The sequence below is a fragment of the Cryptomeria japonica genome, chromosome 6 (genome assembly GCF_030272615.1).
Source record: "Cryptomeria japonica chromosome 6, Sugi_1.0, whole genome shotgun sequence".
Taxonomy (NCBI): domain Eukaryota; kingdom Viridiplantae; phylum Streptophyta; class Pinopsida; order Cupressales; family Cupressaceae; genus Cryptomeria; species Cryptomeria japonica.
The window spans coordinates 184,609,602-184,623,456 of NC_081410.1; positions in this window are offsets into that span (position 1 = coordinate 184,609,602).

A 13,855-nucleotide genomic window follows, 5' to 3' on the forward strand; every position below is an offset into this window, starting at 1 on the left:
GGATTAATCAGGATGACTCCAAGGTTCTTTGATGTAGGGTCTCTACGTGTGGACAAGCTCGCCGTGGTATGATGTGATTTGCTGGAATCACAAGGGGACTTACATTTGGTGATTGAATTTCCGATCTACTTTGCTAGAACACAAGCTCTCACTAACTTAGATTAAAAAGAAGGGAAAAAGGAAGGGGGTGAAGAGAGGATCTAATCCTAATACTAAGAATGTAGGAGCAATGATTTGATTTTTGATGAAACTCCAACTAGGTCTTGTTTTGACATCAATGGAACATCTACACAAGGCTAGTGCGATCTTCTAAGGGAAGCTTTATGATGTTCAAATCATCACCACAGGCATAGACACCATCAAGTTGATGCATATCAATGAAGAAGCGACAAATTGAAATTGAGCTTAGGCTGAATGATTCTAGTTGACTACACAAGGCAAGTCTGCAATCAACAAACTGCTAGTAGTATGGATATACGAATTCCACCATCAATCAATCACATTTCCTCCATTCATTTAATCATCTACCATCTAGGATTGAAGACTCAACAAGAAACCATGCAAATTGCAAGAAACGACACACTTCACCATTACTTCAATGAAAATGGAGTTTGTTTACAATCAATGGCAACAATTTCTTGCCTTGTCCTCCTATTCTACTCTAATTGCTATTCTATTTCTATCTTCTAACTATTCCAACTATCTCCTAACTCTCTAGCTATTGCTAATTAACCTTTACAAATGAAATGCCTGGGCTTATATAGTGCCCACAATACAATTTGATGGCTTAGATCAATTCAAGATCAATGGCCAAGATTCAACAATGAAAACCCTAATTAGGGTTTGTTACAACCATTACATAACATTTAATGCTTGACCAATGACAAAATTGTATTGCTTGGACACATGTCCCTTCTAGAAAAATCGACCAATGGATAGCCGGGGTAGGTACATCGGAGTTTGTGCCACCTTCCATGAGTTAGGTACATTGAATCTGGACATGCTGAGGTGGACCACACTGACTGGAGGAGTGATGACTGGGATGCCACCTCATCTGACACTCGTAGGTTGCTAGATATTCAATTTGATGTCGTTGAGAGGCTATCTTTAATTAACTCTTGTTCTAACTCCTTTTGTCCTTGATGTGCAAGATGATGATGTACCTCGCCTTGGAACGCTGGATTGAAAGAGGTCGCCCCTGTCCTGGCTTGATCGTCCTTGAGAAGACCGTCCTTGATCCGACTTGATTTTCCTTGATGAGATCTCCATTTGATGCCTACACAACATTTCAAAATTAGTAACATGATTTTGCAATACATAATATAAATTAGAGAGCAAATTTTAGGAAACTTAATGATAAGTCCTTTATTAATCATTTCCTAAAAACGACTGAGCTAAGGGAAAACAAATTTTCAAAATTCAAAATTAAGGCAATGATGATCAAAATTCGAAATTAAAACAAGAGATCTTGCCATACCTTACTTGAGAGCTTAACTCTAAAAATAAAGGAATTCGCCTAGGCAAAATTTGAAATAAGATGGTCTTCAACGTGATCTCCCTTCAAAATAGCAATTTCGCCACCTTTCAAGTTTTTGACGTGATCTTCAAGCCTTTGACAAGTTCGCACCAATAGAATTTTCAAGTTCGCACCCCTTTTGAATATAATTCGCACCTCTTTGTCTTCCTTAAATCGCACTTGAGATGATAAAATAACAATGTGAAAATAATGATCTTCACCACCCTCCTTTATAAGTGCTTACCTCTCATCATTATTTAGGCCGACTTTTGTAAAAACAAAGCAATTATAAACGATTTTTTAATAAATAAGAAAGGCCGACCTTCATAAAACAATAAAATACCAAGCGCTCTATAATAATTAATTAATTTGCCATCGTTTTTAATTAATAAACTTCGATTTTTTTTACAAGGCAAAAATTAATTAATATTTAAATGCAATATTTAAATGCTATTTTTAATTAAATTTTCAATCTTATCGAATTTTCTAGCATTTAAATAAATTCAAAAATGTGTTTGAGCGCCAAAATATTTTGAAGATGGAAAGATACGTACCTCATCGCCCTGGTCCCTTGGAGAGGGACAGGAGCGATCCATCAACTGGGTCTTGATTCTTGCATTTTTTTACGTCCAAAATCTTCATCTCCACGTTGAATTTGCCATTTTCGCTAGGATTTTCGAACTTGAGTGTCTTGCTTGTGTGAACGAGTGCCCTTTATGACCATTATCGCCCTGGTCCCTTGGAGAGGGACAGGAGCAATCTTCATGTTTTCACTTGAAATTCTCCGTTCTTGATATCAACTTCTCCTTTATTTTCTTTCAAACAACGCTTTGAACCCTTTGCAAGTTTGTTTTGTCATGATCTTCGAAGGAAAATGAGTGCTTTGGCAAATATCGCCCTGGTCCTTTGGAGAGGGACAGGAGCGATCCTAGTGTCCTGGCCCAAATTTGCAAATTTTTGATCTTCGTTCTTCGTTCATTGCCTTCCAAAGGACGTCCTTGACCTTGGCTATCCTTGCCTTGTCTTGGTTTTGAGGAGCATGAGTGTTTTAATAAAAATCGCTTTGGTCCTTGTCCAAAGGACAGGAGCGATATAAGTTCCTTGCACAAATTGGTAACACTTTAACGTTCAAAACTCTTGCATATCATCTTCAAAAGACACCTTATACCTTGTGTGATCCCGAAAAACCCTGACTTGGCGTGAATTTGAAGGAAAATGAAGGATCCTAAGCAAATCGCCCTGGTCCCTTGGAGAGGGACAGGAGCGATATAGCTTCTGTGTTCAATTTGAGGATCTTTTAACGTTTGAAGTCTTTGTATATCACCTTCTGATCATGCCTTGGACCTCATACGACCTTGCAAAACCTTGACCTTACGTGATTTTTGAGGGATTTGGCCAATATAATAAACATCGCTCTGGTCCCTTCCTGAGGGACAGGAGCGAACTTCAAGTTTTTGGGTTCATGCTTGCGTTCTCCAACTTGCAATTGTCCTCCTTGGGTAAAACGTGATCCCTTGACCTTCCTTAATCACTTGGTGCTTGTTAATCTTTCGAAATCTATGCCTTTATGCAAATTTCGCTCTGGTCCCTTCCTGAGGGATAGGAGCGAATTAGGTGTCTTGATGCAAATCTTTCACTTTGGTGATCTTCGTAACTTTGTGCTTGATTGAGACACCTTAAAACATCTTTGCCACCTTTTACTTCGCCTTGAAGTGTCTTGAATTTGGAGGAAAAGGCAACATAACTAAGATATCGCCCTGGTCCCTTGGAGAGGGACAGGAGCGAATTTGTACTTGTAGTCTCCATCACACTTCGCCAGCTTCCAAATTTATCTTCAACGGTCTCGTAATGTCCCCTTTCATTCATCCATGCCTTGGAATTCATTGTAACTTGGCAAGAAATTTGTCTAAGACAAAAATCGCCCTGGTCCCTGCCTGAGGGACAGGAGCGAACTTGGGCATTTGGGTCCCTTGTTGACGTTTGATAATCTTCAATTTGTCTTCAATGGGTTCGATTCATCTCCTTTCTTACCTTCAAACATAAAACTTGCTTGATCTTTGCCCAGATCGTACCTTATGAAGAATTTCGCTCTGGTCCTTCAGTGAGGGACAGGAGCGAATTTGACCCTCTAGGCAAAAACTTCATCATTTCATTGTTTTTGATCAAGTCTGGATGCTCTATCATGCTCATTTCGTCCTTCACCATGCCTTTGATGTCTCGATTCGTCCAAACAAGGTCAGGAATGGCTCAACTAAGCATTTTCGCTCTGGACCCTTGGCGAGGGACAGGAGCGATTCGCCTTGGTCCTCCTGGGAGGGACAGGAGCGAAGTTCGCTCTGGATCCTTGGAGAAGGACAGGAGCGCTTTTCGCTCTGGACCCTTGGAGAAGGACAGGAGCGAAATTTGACTTTTCGAACTCTCTATCAGGATAAATTTTATGGAATATAACATTTAAGTATAAGAGCTTATACTTTAAGTTATATTCCATATATACTTTCAGGATGTTTGAGAGTGGTTTCAGACCTCCAGGAGTTATATTGCAAAATCTAGTTTTTTGAGGTTTTTTCAGTTTCCAGACTTAGTCAAATTTCAGGATCAGGACATTCCAGACTTAGCCAAATTTCAGGATCAAGACATCACTCAAGCTGGACTTGCTATCCATGTGATCCCCTGGGCGACACTCAAAATGCAAAGGCCAGCTAACAAAACCCTAAAGGACCTAGAAAACAAACCCTAAAAAAGGAAAAAACATGGGTCCCCATTTGCAATGGGGCGATGTGTGAAAACGTCACAACAATTGGGCACTTCCCCTTATTTTTTGGTATAAGGCCAAGAGCCTGTCTTCCTAGTGCAACTGAGAATTCCAACATTGAGATTTATCCAAGATTACATGAATGGTGAAGACATAATACAAATGAGATTGACACAATTGATGAATTTAGAAGAAAAGAGAGACATGGCTTTGGAAAATTTCGCCAAGCACCAAGGCGTAGTAAAGAGATGGTTTGATAGACAAGCACGGGTAAAAGCTTTCAGTATTTCCAACCTAGTGCTATATTGGGATAAGGTCTACAAGAGAAGGGAAGATCACAATAAATTTGACAAACTATGAAAAGGCCCCTATCAGAATGCATAGATACTGGGAGAAAATGCTAAGTTGAGGACTTTAACTAGTGAGGATGCCTCGTTGCCCGTCAATGGACAGTTCCTCAAGCATTACTTCCGACCTTAGGTTTCTTCTGAAACCTACCCCTTGTAATATTGTTAGAATAGATTTTCTTTCAGTTTGCCTTAGTTTAGGTTTGCTTCCGTTCTTGCTTTAGGTTTTGGTTGGCTTGCTTAGCGTTACATCTCATGAAGTTCTTTAGAATTGGACATTATTTTTGTATAATGTTTCATAGGATAGAATTCGTATTTGATAGGACTGGAAACCATTAATTGTATCTCGACATTGACACCACTTGACTATTATATTTTATGCATGTTTAATCTGTCCAAGTCATTGCTCAGGTGAGATTGCGGCTAGTAAAATTCTTACATCCTACTTCAGTGCCACTATAATTCTTGAACCCATGTGAGGTTTATTGCTTACAAGCCACAGGAATTGACAGAATATGAAAGTGCATGAAAATAAAGTATCATCAAAAGAAGATAGAAAAGAGAAAAGAAAAAATAAAATATCAAAATATTGGCTATGGGAACGTGTGAGTAACTCCACCGGGGTAATGGATGCCTGGCCGACAGTGGAGCAATATTTGTGAGATTATAGCGATAACCTTGTCGGGGCTATGGATGTCCGATAGGCAGCAAGGCTCTTTCCAGGTTGCTTTTGGAGTATGGACAAATCGCATAGCTAGTTCCTATGGATCCTTTGACTTTACAATGGTCTCGTGAAGGTAATGAATGCAATTGCACACACTTGGACAATCAGTGACTAAGTATCTCAATACAATCTTTGTCTTCCTTCCTTTCAAATGTGTTTCCTAACCCTTTGTTATGTTATGCAAGGATTAATTGAAGGTTCTAAGAGTCAGATTGAGCTTTATTCTTGAAATGATTTCTTTTGTGGAGTCGCCAGATGTTGTGACCTTTACACACATCGCCCCATTGCAAATGGGGACCCCCTCTTTCCTACTTTCCGCATCATGTTAGTTTACGGTTTTGGCAATCGGACGACAATTTTGAGCTTTCAGGTGCCCGAGTCTCAGATTTGAAATGATCTTGCCTAGAGGTTTTCCATGTGCCTATTAGGGTTTTGAATTTTGAGGTCAATAGGATCATATGTTTTAAATGCCCAAATGTCTTTGTGATCCTAAATTTTGCCTAAGTCTAGGGGTTGCAACAAGTTGTAAATTGAGCGTAAATGTGTTTTAGAGATTGCAAATTAGTGTTATTTTTGTGTTAGAGTGTCTAGAGACCCTATAGGAGTTATTTTTTTGCTCCTAGGAGGTAAATTTTGGTTAATTTGCACATTGTCCCGATGGACCCTTATTTTCCCCACTCAAAATGATGAAAGTCTTGATGCAAAATGGTAAAATTTGAAAAGTTTTGACTTTTGTAGTGTGAAAAGCACCATTGTCCCAATGGAAAACGTTTCACCCCATGAAATTAAGGGCTTAAAATCAAGTTGTCCCGATTGAGGGCGTTTTTCCACCAAGTTGCAGGAGTTTTGGGGAAAATCTCGATGCATCTGTATTCTCCCCTGCAGTTGTCCAGATGGACCACGTTTTACCACCAGAGGTAAAAATGTAGTCAAGTGCTATATTTTGTCTAGACGAGGTTCGAATTTCCACCAGGTTGGAAGGTGAGTGTGACAAAGTTAAGTGTTGACAAATCTACATTGTCTCGATGAGGTGCATTTTTCCACTGGATGAATTAATGAGATTTTAATGTGAATTTGTTGTCCATATGAAGTTCGAATCTCCCCTGGAGTCCATTCTAGTGAATTTTGGTAAGCTTTTGAGTCCAGATGAGGGATGCTTTTTCCTTGGAGCCAGATTTGTGGACAGAGTGAATGAATTGATGGATTTTTGTCGTCCAGATGGACATCGATTTTCCCAAAATGAATTTTTTGGACAAGTTAGGTAAAATGATGATGATTTTTGAGTCCAGATGAGAGTCGATTTTCCCCTCAAGGCCAAAATGAGTAAGTTGGAATGAATTTAATGCAAAAAATATATCCAGATAGGGATCGATTTTCTCCAGGTGATTGAAATTAAATGCAAGTGAAGGATTTTAATGACAAGTGTGCCCAAAATGATTTTATTTCTTGCCTTGTTACAAACATTTAATGATTAAGTGTAATGCATTTAATGTCTAATGTGTTATCCCAATGTAAATCGATTTTCCACCAGGCTAATTTAAGATAAGTTTTAATCCCACATTGCTTGCGTGGTGAACTCTTAAAGCAAAAACAAAAATAAATACACCCAGCCAACATTATAATATTATTATATTGCCTTGATGTGACTGTCTAAGAGGCAGATATGAAGGCCATTGCTGGGTGATTTTTGTCTAAGTGTGTTTGGGTGCCATTTTTTGAGATGATCTCCAAACTTATGCAGATTTGATGAGGGCGATTTTGCCTATTTACGTGTGGCGCCACCATTGGAGAAGAGGGCAGCGATTTTGTGTGTGGCTAATCGCCCCACATTTGGGTGCGATTTGGAGTTGTTGCATATGACGCCATTGCTGATACGGAAGTGACTTTGTCCATACTTGTGCTTGACGCCATTGCTGGGCGAATTTTAAAATCATTCCATGGGCGCCATTGCTGGTTCATACCTGTGACATTAAATTCCAGATTTGAAGTTTTTGTTTCCAATCATCATTTGTGGATGGCGATGTTGTTTTGAGCATCATTGTTGACTGATTGAGGACATTGTGTTTGGGTGCCATTGTTAGCCTAGTCTGAAGCACCATTTTCAGAGTTATTTTCAGACTGATATATCATTCCCAATCACTTTTGTTTGTGCCCAGGCATGGCCATTTTTGAGCTTTGAAAGACAGCCATTTAGATGTGAAAGTGTGCCATGGCTGTGATCATTTCCAGCCACTAATGTGAAGTGTTTTCTGAGTATATTTAGACTGGTGGAGGCCATTTTCAGAGTCTTGGAGGACACTTTCAGACTCAGTCCTCAGAAAATCGGACTTTATTACAACTTGGTCATAAAAAATCGGTCACTTTCTGAGCGTATTCAGACATCCAAGTGACATTTTCAGACTTGGGTATACAATTTTGAGCTTCAAATCATTCATTTTTGGAGTATACCAGGGTGTCCTCAAACATATATTTCATGATCAGACCTCACATAGGTCTGAAAATCAGGGTTTTGAAAGGGTTTTGTACCCCATGTTGATTGAAAATCATGTTCTCAGAATTTATGTTACTAATTGTTGAAATTTCTGATTTTAGACCCTTAAATTTGACAAAATCATTAAAAATCAGAACTTACGAAATTCTGAAAACAAATTATTCGAATTATTTTTCCATGATATTAACTTCGAGCTTCGTACAGGTACCATGTCTAAAGCAAGGATAGCGGCAAGAAAGGAATAGTTGAAGATCACACAAGAGGGCTTCTATCCGGAGTCAGTGCTATCGTCCCGATGGAAGAAGATCGCGGATACGAACATGGAGTACCTAGGCATGAAGCAGATGATACAAAGAATGTTTGGAGTGAAGAATCATCTTCCTTCAACCATATCGGCTAATATCATGAAGAGCGAAATCTATAATGCAGTCGGCTTTCCACCATCCATCCAATGTGGTGAGCTTGTTGTCGAGTGTACCAAGTGCTATGATCCAAGAACCTGAATGATCAGATCACCTAAGGGGGCAGTGCTTGCATACTTAGCCGAAGATGCAATTTTGGAAGTGTTTGGAATTCCCAGGTGTGTGGACATGCAAGAGATGACTAAGGATGATGCTTTAGCAAAATTTGTGAAGAGAACGGAAGCATGTATGACGGTTGTCAACAACGCGTGGGTCATCGAGCAAAGGCATCACCACTCTAGATTGCCCAAGAGACTTCTATGTTCGGACTTCAAAGATGAGTACGACGACTTAGTATTTTTACTCAATGGAGTGATGGGAGCACGTCAAGGGGCATTGTTTGAGAATTGGATGTATCATTATATTGAAGAAATATCAAAGGGAACGGTGTTCAAATGGGCCAAAATAATAAGAGATAACCTTGACTTCTAGTTGAGGTTTGGAGAAAGCGCAGACATTCAACATGACCTCCTACCTTGTGTATGCACTAGCCAGATTTGTTGTGTACAAAGGACTGATATGCAAGGGCAAAGTCGGGAATGGGCCAGGGCATTACAGAGTTTATGAGTGCTATCCACAACTCCACATGCACAAGATTGAACATTATAGAAGGGTGACCGATGCTCTCACCATGTACATCACTAGACTGCTGCAAGGCGGGATCCACAAACGATTGTCCAAGGAGGCAACAAAACTTATTGAGAAGTATGGATCGTGGTATATATAGTTTCCTGCCTTCACATACCTATGGATTTAGGGATGTTGATCCGAACCATACAGGCTTCCTAGGTATCTGACAGATAAGATGATTTTACTTGAGGTAGTGAGACAATTTTTGGAGTATGATTTCCTCCAAAAGAAAAAGCGTAGAGTGGGTATAACTCTCCCAATTGCACTTGGTAAGACATTGGAGGTATGCCACACTGAAGCCGTGGAAAATTCAGTTATTAAGGAACTAGAGTTCTATCGCCATGGAACCTACCATAGCAGGGATCGATTTGATTCATTTCAGAATCTTGTAAAGATTAAGGGAGGAAGATTTGCACATAGAATCAACATCGAGGACTATTGGGCTAATCTCATGGATGAGCACACAGTTAGGAAGAGGATGTGGTCTTGTATGTCAATGTACTTCATGAGGGAGTGCAATCTTTTCACCATCCCAGATCAGGCTCAAGATGATGGTGATCCTATCAATCCATAGTACGTAAATGAAAAGGACAAGCCAATCTTGTCACCCAGTTGGATGCAACCTGAGTTGGTGGATTTGAATGTTTTGATGAGAGAAGTAAATGATTACTCCAGGGAATGGGTTGACAAGTACGTCAATGAATTGAGGAAGTTGAATGTCACCTTTACCTATGAGAAGATGAAATACTAGGAGTCGTTTGTCAACGATGACAAGAGAACAATCAGTAATGTAAGGACACATGATGATGAGGAGAGTCAAGCTCCCAAGAGAAGGAAACTCCCAAGAGAAGGAAAGGTATGCCTGGAGAATCACAAGCAAGAGGCAAGGAGATTGTTAGTCAAAGTTCAAGAAAGAAGAAACATAAGTCTAGTACTCCTCAATCCACCATGATTTCCTCGTTAGTGAGAGAGAATGAATGACAGAGAAGGACAATGAGTCCAAACAGGGTTCTGATATGGAAATCCTACCAGAGAATAACCGGGAGTTACATGCTATAGCACAGTCGAAACCACATGATGATGTGGAAGAACAACTGGAATCTCCTACAATCCAACTGGAGGTCAACTTGGGCAACAATGTGGTAGACTTAATCAAAGATAAGGATACAGATGATGATGTGATTTCAGCCTGGAGAGGACTTGATCAGGACACGAGCCTTGAGGATGGGATGGAGATTTCTACTATTCCCAATTGGTTGCTGCAAAGCATAGAGAAGAAGAAAATGATAGAGGCACAACCTATAGAGGACATTGATGATTTCTTAGCCAGGACAGACAAAGGAAAAGAACAAAAGAAGGCTAAGGTGCTCTCTAGGATTGCTAGAGATGATACAGGTGTGCGCATTGCACAAGTGGCTGTCCCAATAGTTGAAAACACCAAAAAAGTGGTCACTCCTACGGATTATCAGATCACCACGATTGACCTTGGACCAACTACAAAGAAACAAGAGTTCTAGGAACATGATGATACAGTCAAGGCAATCATGGTGCGATTGGATCGAACTATTGAGAAGAAAGATATACTTGAAAATGAGAACAACTGGCTCAGGGAATACATTGAAGGGATGAACTCCAAAAGGCGTGAGGATCTTACTTTTGTCTCACTTATCACCATTGATCACGGGTTTCCTTTCGACTATGAGGTAGAAAGGAATACACATTTAGAAGTTGAAAAATGGATTGAAGATGTATTGAAACAGGCGGATGATTTCCTAGCTCGGTTTGTCCAGGCATTTGACAAGACCTCAATGCTCATATTCAGGATACAATATTTGGAGGGAGTTTGGGATGATTTCCAACTTGTGCAGGAGAAGACAATTCCTCTCCTCAGAGTGTTGAAGTGAATCTTGATACCTACGTTGATCCAGGAGGGAGTTGTAGGGAGTTGTACATGCAAGTGATGTTTATGATTTCTAGGGATAGTATTGTTCTTTGGCTATGTGGAGGTCCGCTTCTAATCATGCAAGGCAAGATTGCATAGTGATGGAAGGTGTTGGTTCACAAATCAACAGATTGGATAGGTTCTAAGGAAATGCCAACTCCTATGATCAAACCCTCCAATTTGACTTGGCCAACTTATAGAGTGAACCTATTTGGTTACTAACTCTCTCACTTTAGGCTCTGCAAGACCTAGACGGGTATACCTATTCACTAGTGGCTTTTGATGACGAATGCTTTTTATAGTAGATTGATTATTTTGATCTAACTGACCCCTATCTCAGAATGGCAAAGGTTCTTGGAATAGATGTCTTTTAGATGAGTTTAAGATTGTTGTTATAGAAGCTATTCGATCTTTGTGCTTGAAATTCCTATATATGTACACTATTACTAACTAACTCTATACTTCTTACTCAACTAATCCCTATTGCTTTAATGTAAAGGTGCGCTCATATAATGATAATTATGGTTTATGGATGACCAGTGCCTTCTTTGCTGTTTGGGCTATAGAGTCTTATATTTCTCTAGGACTTAATGTATGATTTGTGAGACAATTTTTAAACCTACCCCCTTTGGTAAATCTATCAGTTACTGTTTTTTATGAGATCTGCTAAATGTTTATATCATAAACCGCCTGAATGAATTTAACCCTAACCTTAAGGGACCATTCAAGGAAGAACTACAAGGAACAATTACAATCCACGAATAGATCTTTTTAATCCAAATTTATAATATAGAAACATAAACTTCACTGTAAGAATACGAATAACCTTATCTCCCTTAGATAATATCACAAACAATTGCCTACAGAAAATGAGATAATCCACAACACATACACAAAAGAAAAACGACTGATTCTATTAAAACTTCAAAATGGTACAGTAGTATGCCAGAGGCTATAGTAACTATCCAGTCTCTAATATTCTAATGATTCGTTCATTTTACAAAATATGCTCATATAAATAAACGAGCAACACCTATTCTATGAGAAGTCATGTCCCTTCATCATTAATTCGTTGAGCATCAGTTAACAATTCCAGTTAAGCAACGGTCACACAAATATTTGTTAGAATTTATGGTAATGTGACTTCACTGAGATTTGTTTTGTTCTTTGCGGCAACGGGTAATCATTTGTCTAGCAGTGCTTTGAATTTTTCATTGACGTTTATTCAACCTTACACCTGTGCTGTACTTCGATGAAATCATATGTCTCGATGGCTTTATCTTATGTCTACCCGAAACACCATATTCCATCGACATCATTCTTTATTTCGGTGGAATTGACATCATCGCCAACACTTCTCTTGGTCTTATTGATATCTTTATTTCATCGAAGCCTCGCTATAAGTGTTTATGTCGGTATAATGTTTTATCAATTCATCGAAATCTTCCTTTTCGATGAAAATGCTTTTATCGCTAAGTCCCTCCGTCGTTTTATCGATGTGAGAATTCCATCGAAACAGTCCTTCATTAGCCGGCCTAGCGTTGATAAAATTTCCTCTTTCGGTAAAAGAAAAATACTCTCCTTCGACTCTTTATGTTCGGCTGATAACAAGTCATCGATGGAAATTCCTCATGTTTCATCGATCTTTTATCCTTCGATGAGAAAGCTATCTTCGGTCAACATCCTTTGTGCCTCTTCGATACGCTATTTTCCCCGAAATAGCTTTGTCGATAAAATATCCATTGGTTCCTTCGATATCACTCTTTCGGCCAAACTTCTTCCCTCGGCAAGTTGTTCACATGTCTCATCGATACTGTAGTTTCATCGAAACTCTTTATTTCATCGACGAGGACCACTCCTGATTTCCTCAATGTACTTTATGTCGATGGAACTAATGTTTTCGGTGAATCCTTTTGGAAGTCCATCGTGGCCAAGATTTGTTCGATAAGTCACTTTGTTGATAGGATAATGGTAGGCTTCTTTGATAGAGTCATTTCGGTCAGACTGGGCGTTTCGGCGAAGGAGTAGCATGTATATCCAATGGCCTTGGTTTGAGCGATAATCTTTAGGATTCTGATGTCGATGGAAGTGCCAAAGGTTCTATTGAAATTCTTAAGGGCATGCTTGATTTCATTTTTTTCTCAAGAAAACTTCTGTAGCTTCAATTGAAACCACAAAATTCTATTTATTTAAATTCAATGCTCAACAGAAGGATCGATCCAAGAGATTCGACTGAAGATCCTTACATCAATTGATGAATTATTGGGGATGGATGTTCATGCATCCAACAATTTACACTTTAGAAGAATTGAAAGAAAAAATGAAGTTTGTTTACTTCAATTAGTTAGTCTTTGAAGAAGAGTCATATAGATGATTTCATTTCTCTTGTGGTTCACATCCACAATTTACAGAAGCTTATGCTAGATTGGGAAAGTGTCTTCGATGCTTGCTCAAATGCCTTGGATGTGATTGATGCGCAACAAGGAGCTTTACCCAACGTCACCATGGAGGAACTCAACTCAGTCTTAGCTAGATTGGTGGAGTATGTAGCTAGAGAAAAGGATGTGTTGTGACCTATTTTACACATCGCCCCATTGTAGATGGGGACCCCCTATTTTTGCTTCTAGAGTTTTGTCCTAGCTTTTGCAATTTCGTAAATCCATCTTCTTTGAGAATTTTTGAGTCATAGTGTTTTGAGCAATCATCTCGGGCCAAGTAGAGAGTTCATGCTCAGAACAGTGTTTGAACGCTGTCAAAGTGCTTAGAAGGTCTGAAGGACGAGGATCGCAATTGCTTTGGGTCATTTTTGACAATTTTAAATCTTTAGGAATTTTTGCTTTTTTGCTTTTTTCTAAATTTAGAAAGTTTTGTTTTTGGCACTTTGGGCCCAATCCGGGAAGCAGTTTTTTGGCTTGCTTTTTGCTTTTTTGAAAGCAAGATTAGGGTTTTGTTCCTCAGGTTGTTTCATGAATGCCCATGTCCTCATTATTGA